Source organism: Pseudopodoces humilis, chromosome 2, assembly GCF_049639895.1.
Source record: "Pseudopodoces humilis isolate 2021_Gansu_Grassland_sample_001 chromosome 2, ASM4963989v1, whole genome shotgun sequence".
In the NCBI taxonomy this organism is placed as follows: Eukaryota; Metazoa; Chordata; class Aves; order Passeriformes; family Paridae; genus Pseudopodoces; species Pseudopodoces humilis.
In genome coordinates, this window is record NC_142201.1 from 51342774 (window position 1) to 51356848 (window position 14075).

The window sequence follows — 14075 nt, forward strand, 5'->3', positions numbered from 1 at the left end:
CTATATACAAATAACTGCTGAGGATGACAGTTGTGGTACTCCCACTTAGCACCTTTGGTGGGACCCTCTCAGCTCCAATAGAATGTCTTAATGAACATTCATGACATGTGAGCAGTTAGGAGAACATTTATGCATTGACTACCTTGTATATGGCTTTTTGAGCCCTAAGCAGTGTCCACAGTTAATGAAATGAGGAATTCCTTTGTGCAGTCTTTACACAAATCCAAAGCTAAGATCTTATATTTAATTATTTAAATTATTTATAATTCATGTTGCATAGCTGGATGCATGTACTCATCCACATAAAGGCTGTTGGGTTTTGCTTATTTTATTACATATATCATTAAGAGTGAGCAGTAGCACTGTAACTATCAAACTCAAGAAACATATATATATATAATGTAATGGTCAAAACAATAGCTGCCCCAGTTCTGTTTTTATGTAATTTTAAATGTTTTTACTGGATTTTCAGGAGCAGTAAAATTTTTCTTGCAGCTTCTGACCATTGTACCAAACAGAATTAAAAAACCAGTCATTTTACTTTACTTCAGTTCCTGTGATGTAGACATTTAAATGTGGTTGAGCAATTAAGCACACGCTGTTAAAAGAAAAGCCAAATAATACATTCAGAGACCTCATAATATCCTTGCTAAAAGAAATGTCCATAAATGTCCAGATCAATACTTCTCTAAGCTCCACTAACAGCTAAGTACATGTCCCTCTGTATAGATATCTAGTGCCGTTTGACATGCCTTAAGATGTCTGAGATATGTTCCATGGGGCTGACAGCTACTGTACTGGATCTAGAGGGGACCATTCTTTATGTGATGCCATCTGAAGACCAATCAAAACATGTGAGGGCATCTCAGATGGCTTCAAGATGCTGAAATGTGGGCAGCTGTACTGATACCTTAAGCATAAATGCCATGATGACACCTTTATGCTGAAGGCATAAAGACTTTTGTCAGTAAGAAATAATAATTTTAAATATACAAATTTGTCTTGTGTTTAGTTGGTGAACAAGTGTACTATAGAAAAGATAATGTTACATTACACATTTTACTAATTTCTCTATTTTAAAATAGCATAATGGGGTGATAATTAACATGTTACAAAATACTTGTTTCTTACTTAATACACACCTATAGCAGCCTCTTTTTCTAATATTAGAATAACAAACAAACAAAAGACCCCCAACATATCAAAGAGGAGATAAACTGTACTGTAATTTGGTTTTGACTATTGTAATTTCTTTTCTGGAAAAAACCCCACAGTTATGAGCTGTATCATAATGTGATTTATGATGACATAGGACAACTATTGTATTGAAAAAACAGTGTTCCAATAGAAGAATAAATGCTTAACAATTGTTAATTGTGATCATGAAAAGAAAAAAAAAGCTTCCTGAAAATATTAAAGATACATATATCACACCTGTTTCCATTTATTAATCTCTTGCCTATATTCTAAAATAGCAGACACATTATTTAATTTTTGTTGTGTTTCTTTACATTTTATGAGTTCTTCACTTAAATTGGTCCCTCCATCCTGAAGTTATTCAAGCTATATATTCACTTCAGATGCCTTGAAATTTCAAATCTAGGGAACAATTTTTGTAGATTATTTCACTTTCAAGAGACGCTCTACTACAAAGGTTTATATAATGGGATGCTCACTGACTGTGTTGCTTAAAAGAAATACTGTCTCTTCAGGAGTTTGAAAGCAGTGAAGAATGATTGATTTATAACAATTAAATCAAGAAGGGATCATTGCATAGGCTTAAGACACATGGAGCACATACGCAGAATTTCACTGAGGTAACTTTATTCTCAATAAACACACACTCATAAGATTGTGATCAAGAGATAAAACCTATCCTCCTACCTCCTATATTTGAAGGATAAATCATGTCTAACCAATCTCTTTGTTAGATTGGCTTTCTCAATTAATTAAAACCCAGGAAGGATTTTGGCACTTAAGCTAGCTGATAAATGAACTATTGATATATGATGTAGGTGTAATCTGCCTCTGGTAAGTGTTCAACTGCTTAAAAATCAATTCCAGGATAGTTATTAAAGACTTCTTGTTAGCTAAAAGGACATTTATTACAGTTATGTTCTGAATCCAGCTTTCTCCATTATTTTAATTGCTTGCATAATAAAATAAAATAAAAATTAATACAATCTGCTGGTGAAAGACAAAAGAGATGCAGAAAATTATTTGAGATATAAAAGTCTGATCTCCTATTGATTTTAAACCACTTGGAAGGAAAAAGGAAAAAAAAAGGAGAAATATAGACTTTGAAACACAAGTTTTAAAACATACACAAGCAAATTACCCATGTACTGTTTTACTAATCTTGGGTGTGTATATCCCACAACAAATGCAAGGTAATTTGTATTAACATGTTTTTTCTTGCAACAATGATGAGCTATTCCACGTTTTTCTTGTCTGTGGCTAAGAATTGAAATTTTGGTCAGCTGATGTGTACTGTCTTTTGGGAGCATGTTTAACCTGAGATATAAACACTGAAAAAGATAGTGGCAGATATCTCCAAATCTCATTCACTAAGCAGTTTTGAGATCTGAGAATCATCCAGACATCTTTCAGCAATTTTCTAGATTTGCTTCATTAATTCTTGCTAGGCAGATGGTAAACTTTTACTATTTTTTAAATTTATTTAATTTTAATATTTAAATCACTTTTATTTTAGCTCTTTGTCCACTCTATCAGAATTATATATCTTCCCAATACAGCTTATATAACACAGGTTTCTCATGTCTCTTGCTTGGCCATATACATCCAAATGATGAGCACTTGTACTGTTCAGCAGGAGCCTCTGACTTACCCTGAGGAATTCAGCCTCCTGTAATTTACAGAGCACCAGAAAGACCAGGAACAAGAGTGTCACCCCTGCCACCCATGTTATGAATTTATCGGACTAGGTAGTGTGCACTGGAACTAATCTGCCTTGTTTCCCTACATGTATGCACAAATGCTGTGTTGATACCAGTGCTATTTGAGAGACACAAAGCCCTCAGCCTTCCCCAGCAAGCTGATGCCAGGTTTCCTAAGCAACCTGCTATGACTTGTTTACTCTTCCCATGCCTTCCATTAGCCTTTACGACCTGCTGTCCAAGGACACTGTGAGTGGTGTACCTCTGAAGTGGCACCTCCTGGTGCACAGCTAATGTGCATATATGTCTCCTGAGTAATCTCAGGTCAATCTAGAATTGTTCTGCTTCCTGACAGTATCATTGCACAAAGAAATGTGCTGCAGCAATACTGCATGTGAGAAAATAAGGAAACGAGATTGGCAAAACAAATCAGTATCTTACTGTAGCTTCTTTTGAGACCATGACAGCAGTCTCCCTCTGGTGCATATCTTTTCTTATCTCTATATCCCAAATCACACTACATGCTAGTTCAGTTACTTGGTAACTTCAGTTACTTATCCACAGGTGTCAAACTCACAGCTATCATTATTTTTATGAGCCATCCTCCCTTCTGATAAGTCAGCATCTGTCCTGCAGGCTAACCTTTCTTCCTGCCTGACTGTCTGCTTCTAAGGATTGCAAGCAGCCACTCAGTTGTCCTGTTCAGTTACACTGGGTTTCTACTTGCACTTGCCATTAACTGCAGAAAAAGGAGCAAGAGCTCAACTTATTGAGCAGGAACCCAGACACTGAGGGGTCAGACACTGGAATCAGCTGGAAAGGGAAGAAGTGGTAGAAAAATATGTGGTATTGTTATTGTCAAGCTAAGTTATTTCCATGTAGAATCTCAAGAAAGGAAAATTAATTCTCCCTTAAAATTTGTACAGTCATAAGACTACCCTCTCTTCCAATTTAGGCTTCAGTTCTGCACATATGCATGTGTGTGTATATGTACACACAAGAGATATTCTTGCAGTGCAAGTGCAGTGCAAAGTGTCTTGGCAAAAGTCGCTGTCAACATCTGCATGAGGTCTGCACTGTTAAGAATTTTTTCTAAAGAAGGAAGAAGGAAACCTGGAATTAGATTTTTTTTTTTTCCTTTAGGAGTTCAGAGCACTCTGACAAAGCTATTTACTTCACAGTGAAAAACCTCTGCTGCAATTGTGACAGTAAATTTATTCCTCTGCTCTCTCATTTCATACAGACAGTGATGATAGAACTTATTTTTCAAGAGTAAACGATTTTTGTACCTACCTTTTCTTATTTTATTAGTGTTCTTATTTGTGGTTTGTTGTTTTTTTATCCAAATTTCTGAAATCTCTGCAAGAAGCGATCCTTTAATAAGCATATAGGTTTCTACTTTTTAAGATACAGCTAGATAGCAAAGTAAACAATCTATCCTTTAATAAGCATATAGGTTTCTACTTTTTAAGATACAGCTAGATAGCAAAGTAAACAATCAATCTGTGGATCATCTGTTTTCTCAGTTCAGCATATTTTCTCAGGAATCAGCATGATTCCTGCCATAACAGTACTTAATGAACCAGTATTTCAAAGCTCTTCTATTTGTTGTTATTTTAGCCGCTGGTAAGTATGCTGTTGCAACTAATGCTTAACTGTGGCCAAATCTATCAGAGGGAAATGACAGTCCATAGAGTTTTATGTAGTCAGCAATGAATTCCACAGAAGCTTAAAGGTTTTTTTTCTGAAAAAAATCAATTGTATCTGAGGAATCCTGTATTTTTTGCTGTTGCTGTTGTTAGATCTATGTTGAATGATTGCCACAAATTAAGAATGCACATGCCAACAAGAAACTGAGTTTTATGTAGCATAAATGCAGTTTTGTTATAAAAGAGATTATAATTTCATAGCTAGATCATATTAACAAATGTAGATAGTAATAAGTAATTTATGCTACTGCTTGTCCTCATCAAACTTATTACTGCAGTCTTTCATCCCTCTCCCTAATCAGAAATATTAAAAATTCTCCCAAAAGGCCCTCTTCATATCTATTCCCTTTCCAACCCATACCACTGAAATTTTCCTATAGAAAAGTAATGAGAACATGCTCACAGGACATGGAGTATACAAGCTCTGTAAAACAAGCTCCAGCTTTCAGTTGCTATTTTATTCAAAGTAGTAATTTCTCATGGTCAAAGCATAATTTAAGTGCATGGAGTTCCCTGTGAAAAAACAACAGAGAACAGGGGAGTGTAGAATGGGAAGAAAAAAATAAACTTTACAGAACATTTTTATAGAACTGCCTTTTAATTCAAACAGAAAACAACCAATGGGTTACCTTAAAATTTTCACCTTCCTTAACTTCAAGACTTGGTCTTCGCAAGTGATTTTACTGAAAAGGTGTATCTCACGTTTTTGGGAGAAGGGAGGTCAGGGACTGCTGCCTAAGGGAAGGGGGAACAGTGAGCAGAGGGAGACCACAGCATGGATATTGATGGGATACAGCCCTAAAGGATCTGAACACAATAGACAGAGACCAGGGCTTGTAACTGGGTCTGTTGCTAACCCCAACACAGCAAACAAGGAGCCACAGCCAGGGTGCTTCAGGGTGATCAAGACTAAGGAGACAAGGCCAGAGAAAGACCTGGAGACAAAGCTACTGTATAGACAGAAGTGGAGTTTTACTTTTAAAACTTTATTTTAAAATATGAACTATATTCCTGCATGCGTGCAAAATCAGCAAAAAACTCCACAAACTTGAATCAAGTCTGTATGACCACCAGTCTCTGTAGACATTAGAAGGAAGAGTTCTGCCTTCCAGTTTTTATCCCCCATGGAAACAGTCTTAAGGTGCTTGTGGATCCTTCAATTTAGATCTGGTTTGAGACATTAGAAATATGGAGTCAGGACTACAGGCATATAGAGGAGGCTAAGTATATCCATGAAAAAATCTGAGCAGGACTAAGAAACAAAGCAATATTTTAAATATTAGGAAGAAACATACTTTGCTGACCTAAGAACCTGGTAGGCAGGGCGTACTGAAAATACAGCAATCACATGCTCGATATGGTGCATTTGTAAGTTTTTTTTCATTGAAATGCTATCTGATCTGGTTTTAATTTGTGAGATGTTAATATTGAACTATTAAAAGTACATAATAGATAGCAGACATAATAACAATGTGCTTATTAAAAGTCAACTTCTCGATCAAATCCTTGAGTTAATGTTTTAAAGAAACCAAACAGAATATTGGAGACTGTCTACAGATGTCTAAGGAAAGATTTGTTTCTTTTAATAGTTCAAAAGGCCAGCTACATGTTACACAGAAACTGGTTTCATTTTAATCCTAAGAAAATATTAGAGAAGTTGATATTGCATGCACTATGAATTAAGTAATTTGAAACAAAAGAGCTTCATGAAAGATAAATTTTATCAACTCAATTATCTTTCTTCAAAAGAGAAATGGATAAAATCTTGTAACACAGTAATGTTACATTTTGACACCTGTAAGGTTTTATGTTAGTCCTTCATAAGATTAGTATTTAAAAGAAAATAGTTGGGTGTGGGTGTTTTTTACCAGATAAATGAGGTATGACTGGCATTGAGTTCATTAATTTTCTCTGCTCTAGACTTCATGCTCTCAACATGCACAAAATATATAATTATTTTAAACATAATGCATAAATGTATTGATGCAATTTTCAGATGATTCTGGAATTATAAACTCTTACATAGTAATTACAAAATAGTATAGTCAGCATCTGTGCTAGTAATGGAAAAATGCAAAAGGAATCTTTTGAATACAAGCTCTTTCAAGGTACCCATGTATATCTGCTAAGAATATAAAATATATTCCTATGATAGGAAATAGCATCCTGGAAGATAAAAATAATTTAAAGAGAGGATCAACAAATTCTCAATGCAGAAAGAAGAAGAGATTAAATAAGAAAATAAATGGCAACAATGATGCCATCACAAGAACTACACATCCTATGCTGGTATGTGTTTTGAGGAGAGCATGGATCTGAAAACCAAACAAAACAAAGCATAAAAACTTTGGTTTTTGGAGAAAAGAAGGAAGACTGATCTGATAATTATGCATTACAGAAAATTAATAAGCAGGGTAATTTATTTTCTTGACTGGAAGAGAGGATTTACAAACAATTTGATCATGGCCCAAATATTTGTACACAGGAAAGCATTTTCTTACCCTATTTTTTGTAAAGCAAAAGCATCACCATGTGATTTCTGACTTTCTGGATTTCAGAGCTGGTATTTGAGCTGTCTTGTAAATCCTGAATCCTTTCTAAGCAAGCAAGATAAATGGAAATATTAGTCACCTGAAGCATGTGTGTGTTTTTACTGAACGTAATTGAGTTCTCACGAGTATTGTTCCACATGACTGTGGGGAATTCAATACTAAGCTGCTGCATCATTCCCTTCTGCATCATGTAATGTGTTCCCATGTGTATGGCTGCATTCATCTTCATGTACGCTGGGGCACTCCTATCTGTTGCTCTCAGGCATGTTGGTAAATATGCATTTAATGACAGCTTGTTGTACCTTTGACTTAGTAAAATGTTTCTTCCAGGGATATTAGTAACAGATTGGACTCTAGAGGACTTCAGTTTGGACTTTAAGGAGGCATAATCAAGGAGGCTGGTCTGAATCAGCTTGGAAGCTCCTGACAAATATGCACAACAAATTAAAAAAGCTGTGGATTAATATATATTTGGGGATAATAGTATTTTTTCCACTTTTTTCTTTGTAAATTTTGGCAACAATTCAGTTATTTTGGTTTTGTGTTTCTGATGACAACAAATTCCATGTATATTGAAAGGAAATACTATCTCTAATCCAATAAAATGTATTAAGTATGAAAAGAGCACATGCTTTTTTTTTCCCCTCCAACTCCCCCTGCCCCCTGTTTGCATTGTCACTGTTGAGCTACCATTCTTTTTAGAGGATGCCAGGTATTTCTTATGTAGAATCCTTTAAATAACATAATTACACTGATCGGTAGAGGTATGAACTCTGAGGTTTATTAATATTATCCAGTTCTGCCTTGTCTCCAGAGAAATAATGGAATGTGGAAAGGGACAGAAGAACACTATTTCTATAGTGAGAACACTATTTATAATTATCTCTGATTATCATTATACCTTTACTGAGAGACCATTTTTCTAATGAAAAGTATGGGTCTCAAGCCACTGTAAAGGGTTTTACTTAAGTGATTCTAGAAAAATATTTAGCTAGGCTTTTTTGTTCTTACTTGGTTATCCTTAACTTTGTGAAATAAAGATTTAAATGAAAAGAAAGGATGGTTCTGTTGTTGAAACACTGTATTAATATATTGGAGATTTAAGTTTAGGTTTTGGCTTTACTTCAAGCCTTCAGTGTAATTTTGCGGACATGTCACTTAATCTCAAAACTTCCACATTATCTGTAATATGAAGACATTCTCTATTTCTTTATTATGTTTGAAGGGTAATATTATTCTAATAACATGATATTAAGCTCCTTGAAAATATTTTATTTGCCAAATATTGTGAAAGATATAATTCTGCATCTTTGTAAATTCTTTACATTTTGGTAAGCTGCCCAATAACTTAAAAAAAAAAGAAAAAAGGTTACATTGTCATAATTTTTGACTGCTGTACATTGACCTACTTTTTACTTTTTGGCTGTGTATTACATGAATTTGTCTAATTAATGTTTACCCTAAAAAAAAGAAAGAAAGAAAAGAACAAAACTAGTGACACATAAACTGCTTCTTTAATCATACTGGACAAACAAGAGAGAGCAGTAAGAGAGCCACCAAAAGATATTGGAAGGATATTGGCAGTGGAGCAGATTCTTGAGGAATAAAGTAATGTAACTGGATTAAGATCAATGGTTGCAAGTGTAGACTATTTACAACTCCTGTTCATCATCTAAATTTTTATTTCGTTAAGGAATTTTCTTAAAAAAAAAAAAGAAACAAAAAAATGGGGGCGATTTTGATTTATTATTTTGGTTTATAAAACTGGTATTTGACAATGGAGAGCACTGCTCAAAACTCACTTTCTCCAAAGTGCAGTATTTCTTGATCTAAACAAGAGTTCTTCATAAAAGCAAAATACCAGACATACATAAAGAGCATGAAGAGAGGAGATACAGCTTCTAAGCCATGCCATTCAACTTTTATGGCAAAGCATGGTTGTCTATTTAGAATATCCACTTATGTATTAAAACAGAACTTTAATTAGTTGCATTCTGCCAAGGAATCTTAAGGTTTTGAAATGGTTATTTCTAAGTAGTAAGCAAGTTATGTGAAGTGATTTTAAAGAAGGGGGAAAAATTGTGATGTGATTCAGTTAAACTGAAAAGTGAATACTAAAGACGTATCTACGGAATAGCTTTGAAGAAAAAGGATTGGAAAAAAAGTGATTATGATTAGAAGGATTAAAGTATATTTAAATGTGTGCAGTATATTAAACAGTAAATGTGTCTTTCCAACATTTGTAAAAGGAGTTTGATTAATTGTTTCCTTCAAAAATGTGTTTGCTATTGACAAGATGGTACAGAACAGCTTAAAGAGCTTTCAGAGATTATGAATGCCGGTTAGAGGCCTTTAGAATATATATCTTTACAATGTGCATAAAATGTATGTGCTAAAGTTAAAAGCTTGGGGGGAATAACTCGGTCAAGTCATCACTTAAATCTTTATTTCTACAAAGCTTAAAAGTAGTGTGGGGAGGCTGGGGAAATTACATTGTTTCTGGTCCTTGGTCTTGAAATGAAGCATCCCAAATGACGTATTATTGTAATTATTTTTTTTTACTCAGCCAACATTAAACTTGGCATTGTATGCATTAAAATCTCAAGACAGATTATAAAGTTTGAGTTGTGAAAATGCAGTATATTAACGATTTCATGTTTAAGAAGCAGAATTTCTGGTGACTCAATTTCAAGTGACTGTGGTTTGGAAATGTATAGTTATCAAAAGTAGTGTGAAATACACTGAAATAGGCTTTTGGCTTTTTGTCCATGTATAAAGTGGAAGGACTATGAATGAACAGTAGTATAATACCATTCCACAGAAGAGATGCTGTTGCATTTCTGTTCAGAATAGATGCAATATCACTTATGTGTAATACTGTATTTCAAGGTTAAGAATTTATAAACTTCCTAACTGAAATTCCTTCTATGTGATTTTCTCTAGAGCCATAAATAACATGTTTCATTTACATGATGTAACATAGTCAATGCCATCGGTCAGTGTTGTCTCGAGAGGGCTTCCAGTTCAGAATAGTGTGTAATGACATGAACAAGAAGCTTTCCTGAGCTGGACAGCCACAGAACCCAGGATTCTGGGTGTAAGACCCAGATCTCCCTCTGTCTGAGGAGATTCCTCTTACTCAGAGCCATTACGGACTGTTACTCCTAACAGTTAGACTCAATGATGTTAAAGGTCTTTTCCAACCTAAGTGATTCTATGATTAGTAAGTCCAGAATGAGTATGTGTCTCTTCATCTCTGTTTATATTTATGCTAGTCTGGAGTCGTGAGGGAGTCTCTCTTAAGCTCTCTGATAGTCTTTTCCAAACCTACAGCATAAGGAAATTCAATTGCTTTTCTTTCACTGATATTCCCTGCTGGCTCAATTAGGTGTTCCAGCCTAATTATCTTAACTGTTATGAAACAAACAAGCTTTTCTGTCTTCTACAACTCTACCTGTAGGTGCACTTATTAGTTTCATTTCTGGAAGTAATAGGCATACTGTTAGGCATCTCATTATATCTATGAGTGTAATGAACTCTACTTGAGCTTTAGGATTTTGTTCACCCTGCGGCAGATTTTACCTGGTATTATTTTCTTACCAGCTTAGCCCTTTTTGGTCAGTCAAGGATGAACTGATGTGAAGTTGCAGTATCTACTGTCTTGGTTCTTAAAAATCTGCTAGATCTCTGGTTTTACAGGTCAGTCAGCCAGCCTTGTTACACACATTTGCAAAATTTATATCAGAGGCAGATCACTGCTGAGACAGTATTTCCAGGAGTAAAGGGTAAATTTATGTTTGTTTCAGCCATTGACAGAGCATGGCAACAAACAGCTGTTAAGTTCATTAGGGGTCATTTTGTATAACACATTTCATCTGTGAATTAGTATCCTTTTATGCAGCATAATAGAACTTGATGGGAAGGCTATTTTGGCTCTGGTTTTGAGTCTCAGGTTTAAAGGGTTTAAAGCTCTAGGGTAAAATATTTTGGAGTTAATAATTTATCAGTGAGAACTGGAATTGAATTAAGGTGCAAAGTTTATCTTAAAACATGATATAAATGTGCTCTTCTGTTTCATTTGGTTACAAGAGTAGAATACTTGATGGTTAGGTATCTATACCATGATTAATATGTGTTTGATATCAAAACATTGTTAGGACAATGAGAACATTTTAATGATAACCAGGTTTGGGGTTAGTTTATTTTTAACTGGGAAGGATAAGGATTAGGTTGCATTTGAATTTTTTAATTGCCTTTTTTTTTCCTTAACAACAGTAGCTTGTGTTTCCAATTAAATTTTTATTATAAAAGTTACCAGCATTTAAATGCATATCCATTTTGTCTGAGAGTAGAAATGTTTGGTGTATAATTATTTTCTCATGCCAAAACCTTTAAATAGATTAAGTAACTGTATCATCCTTTTAAAATCAATTAAAATCCTTTTCCAAGGATACAAAGTAAATTAATTTTAAAAGTAAAATTCACTTCATAGTAGCATAAAACTTTATGTACCCCAGAAGTTATCCTACTAGATTTGCAGCTCTGACATGTAGCAATTCTTTTTGTGTTGCTATTACAATTATTCAAAAATCTCTTCTTTGTCTGCCCATTTTAAATTATTCCACAAATCTAGATGTAAAATATACCTGTGCTAATGAGTAAGCATTGACAGTGAAAAGTGCATGTTGGACTGTAAAGGAAGACCTTACTAGGAGGATTAATGTTACATGCTCTGAGAAGTTATGGGTCCTTCCTTTCCCTTTGCTAATAACTAGCATTTTCTTTTCCCCTATGGAACAGAGAAGAGCCTTGGAGAGGCTTTCTGGGTGACGAATGACAGTGTGCTTGTAAAGAAGTGTGAACATTCATGTGTATGGCTATTTTTACTTAACTACATTAATCTAAGTGTTGTCATGTGATTTAAATGCTTTGATTTTTAAATGTTGTTTTCCATACATTGTTTATGCTATTGTTCTTTAAATTGGCTCTTTGGTTCAATGTACTTAAGTTGGTGTGGTTGCTTGTGGGCTTTGAAGGTGGTTTGTTTGTAGCTCAGAATAATCTGCTGGTATGTTTGAACAAGCAAGGCTTTCAAGAATACGCGACATGACAATTGAGACAAATCCTTTTTCTTTCTGTAAAAAATCCTCCAAGAACTTTCAAAATATAATCCATCCCACTGTCAAAATACTAAACTCTGTTGCTTCTCACCTGAAGCCATGATGGAATACAAAGAAACCTACTCAATCCTAAGTGTCTGTTCCAACTGAAGTAATTGTATGAGTCTGTGTTTCAGCTATTGAAAGGTACAGTTTCTGATAGGTTTTGTGTACTAATATGGGTGCAGCTATTGACGTTTATTACATTTGGTTGCCTACATTACATTATTTACAGAAAACACAACATTTTGCTGAACTACAAACATTATTCTGATTAATTCTGGCCTTTATTGCTTCATTTTTTCTTGGCCAGTTAGTGGAGTTTTGGGAGTACCATTTCATATGTTAATGACAAAACTTCTCCATTACTAAAGTACAGTTAATGATGACAGCATTTTTTTTAAGAACAATGATTTTGAATGTGCAGACTATATATACATTATATTTGAATTTAATGGAAATACTAAATTGGTGAATTAGTATGAAGGGTCATATAAAGTCATGATGTGCTACGTTAGTGTTAACCTTTTAATCCATTTTGGGTTTGAATGTAAGAAAACTAAAGCAGTCAGTTGCTTGCATGCTTACTCCTTTTCTAAATGTATCACATACGAAAAAGCATTGTAAGTAACTGAGTTTTTTAATTTTCCAGTAGCAGGTTAGCCAAAATCTCTGGTAGAGAATAGCTTGACATAAAATCCAATCAAGATAATGGATTGGTAGATGAGATGTAGATGTAGAGATGGTATGTAATGCTGCCATGAGTTTATTAACTGAGCTTGGCTGAACTGATGTACAGTGGATTACTGGTATCTTCTGAAAACTAATGTCTTAACCATAAAATCCTTGAGACCCATATTACCATCTTGAACTGTAACTGGTTTTTAATAGGCAGATGATGCAGCTTACAATGCAGTCAGGTCACAATGCATCCTTGGAAGTTTTGGATTTTCCCCTTTCAAACCATTGTTAAGAATAACTAATTGCAGCTATCCAGGCTGGAGGAGGCCAAAAAGCCATGCTCTAATCTGACAGCTGTGGTCATAATTATTGTGCAAAATTCATGTGAAATAGATGAACTTCACAGTGAACCATTTGAAACTTCACAGATGACCTTATTGAATTCCTCCTGCATGTGTAGCTCGCTACTACTGCGAACAGTGCTTGATACAGTTTTGCTTTCATTCCTTCTTTTGAATTGCATTGATTGTTTTTTTGTGTTAAATGGAAAACTAAATGTGATATGCCAAAACTCTTGATGAATGAATTGTGTACGTGTGTCTGTGTGCATGTATGTTTGTTCATATATGCATACATGCACATATATACATAAATATGAAAACTCATACAAAATGTATCATGCAGAAAAATATCTAAATATATAAATTCCTAATAGATTAAAGTCAAAGGAAAATCCAGAAGAGAAAATGTTCTGGCATGTCAGATGCCTGAATGGTCTGTTCCCTCTCTCCATTCGATAGTTTTTCTGGAGTGTGGAAAATGAAAGGTAAAAGACTAGGTTTTTACTTTTCTTTTAAGAAAATGCAGCCTCCAGTTTCTGTGCCTCCAAGATGCCACCAAAGGACTGTAGGAAAAGTGTTAATGCTATATTTGTATATCTTTTCCTCTACTGCTTGAGGAGCCTTATGTGATGCTCATGTGAGGAAATCTTGCTTAGCCTGAGGATTGCTGCATTTTTGCCTGAGGGAGAAGCAGTCTTGTGGTCCTTTTTCCACTAATTGCAGTTGACTTATTTTT

The 14075-nt window shown here is 34.6% G+C and overlaps 1 protein-coding gene across 2 annotated transcripts in view; it reads left to right on the forward strand.

The window, feature by feature from the left end:
• KLHL1 (kelch like family member 1) overlaps positions 1-14075 on the forward strand; it is a 180854-nt gene that overhangs the window by 20866 nt on the left and 145913 nt on the right. The window contains exon 1 of one of the 2 annotated variants that reach the window (XM_088051172.1): positions 11070-11187. The exons of the other annotated variant lie outside the window; for it this stretch is intronic. The gene's annotated coding sequence lies outside the window, so the exon portion shown is untranslated. Of the gene's footprint in view, positions 1-11069; positions 11188-14075 lie in introns of those variants that run through there. 2 annotated transcript variants of the gene reach the window in all.